General features: G+C 33.3%; 1 pseudogene; it reads right to left on the reverse strand.

The window, feature by feature from the left end:
• Positions 1–555: 555 nt before the first annotated feature.
• LOC120320345 lies at positions 556–1473 on the reverse strand (annotated as a pseudogene).
• Between the last annotated feature and the right edge of the window lie 243 nt (positions 1474–1716).

The following is a 1716-nucleotide window of genomic DNA, read 5'->3' on the forward strand; positions in this document are numbered from 1 at the left end:
CAATGGATTGAAGGAAGAGAGGGAGAGAGGGAGGAAGGAAGATTTGGAAAGTATATATTAAAAAATGCAGTCTGTAAAGTAGGTATTTATCCTTCCATATTGTAACAATATATAGTTTTAGATTTCCTGTATGTTAAAATTCAGAATTCTGGATGTCTTGATACATTTCAAATGCCTGACATATAGAAGATGACTATTATCTACAGTCTGTAATTAAAGACTTCTGATTTTCAGCCCTGAATAATGTAAGCCCAGACCATGGGAGTTTACATTTGAACATTTCAAATGAATATTCTACAGAAAGACAAAATACTATAATTTATTGAATTTCTATTATTCTGTAATTTGTTGTAAGAAGTAGAACAAAATTACATGTCTATCAACTATCTGACTTTCCCTTTTATAGCCAGTTTTTTAAAAAATAATAATGTTTTGGAAACCTATATTTATATGAAAGTATTATGCTCATACTATTTCTATCCATCATTGCAGTTGTTTTCATTACCAATTTTGTAAGTTTTTTCTAGAAAAGCTCTTGAGATGATTACCTAAACATTACCTTTTCAACATTTTCATCAGGTATTTTTTTATCTCTTTATTTCTCAGGCTATAAATGATGGGATTCATTAAGGGTGGCAAAATTGTATATAAAATGACAGCTATCATGTCCATAGGTAGAGAGGACCAGGCTTTTGGTCTGAGGTAAGAAAATGAGGCTGTGCTGATAAATAATGAAAAAACAGTCAAGTGTGGAATGCAAGTGGAGAAGACCTTGTACCTGGCCTCAGTAGACTGAATCTTGAATACTGCAGAAAAAATGTAAGCATAGGAAATAAAAACAAAGAAAAAGCAAAATGAACCCACAAAGACAGCCACAGCAAGAAGGAGCCCTTGATTTCTTGTTGTGTCAGTGCAGGACAATGCCAATAACTGTGGAATATCACAGAAAAAGTTTCCAAGCACATTTGAGGAACAAAAATGCAAGCCCCATGCATTTGCAGTATGTACCAGGCCATTGATTGAACTGCAAACCCAAGAAGCAGCTGCCATCTGAAAACAGGCATTCCAGTTCATGATGAGCCTGTATTACAAAGGGTGACAAATGGCTACGTAGCGGTCATAGGCCATGACAGTGAGAATAAATATCTCAGTGCTTGCAAATGTGAGGACCCAGAAAGCCTGGATGATACATTCAGAAAATGAAATTTGTCTGTTGTTTAACAAAGAGTCAAAAATGGATTTGGGAACAATGGTGGAAATATAATTGACATCCAGGAATGATAAATTGACCAGAAAGAAATACATGGGGCTATAAAGCTTTGGATGCTGGGCAACAGTCACAATGAGGAGAATGTTCCCAGTCAGGGTTACAAGATAAATAAAAAGGAATGTAATGAAGTGTAAAATCTGTAATTCTCGGACATCAGAAAATCCAAGAAGTAAGAATTCTGTTATAGTCGTTTGATTTATCATTTCTTTTCTTGATCAAAAATTCTGAAAGGAAAGACAAAATGTTTTATTAGAAAAAAAGTCTTAATTCTTTTTTTCATCACAATGTATAATCAATTTTGTAACCCTTAAACCTAGATATAAAGACTAATAGCTAAAAAAATTATAGCATGAACCTTACATGACATGATTTTTTTTTTTTAAAGTTGGACCATTTCATCATCCTTTCAATCTTTAATTCAGGCAGAATTACATTTATGAGCTCTA

This window comes from Crotalus tigris, unplaced genomic scaffold, assembly GCF_016545835.1.
Source record: "Crotalus tigris isolate CLP2741 ecotype Arizona unplaced genomic scaffold, ASM1654583v1 scf7180000021329.891317, whole genome shotgun sequence".
Taxonomy (NCBI): Eukaryota; Metazoa; Chordata; class Lepidosauria; order Squamata; family Viperidae; genus Crotalus; species Crotalus tigris.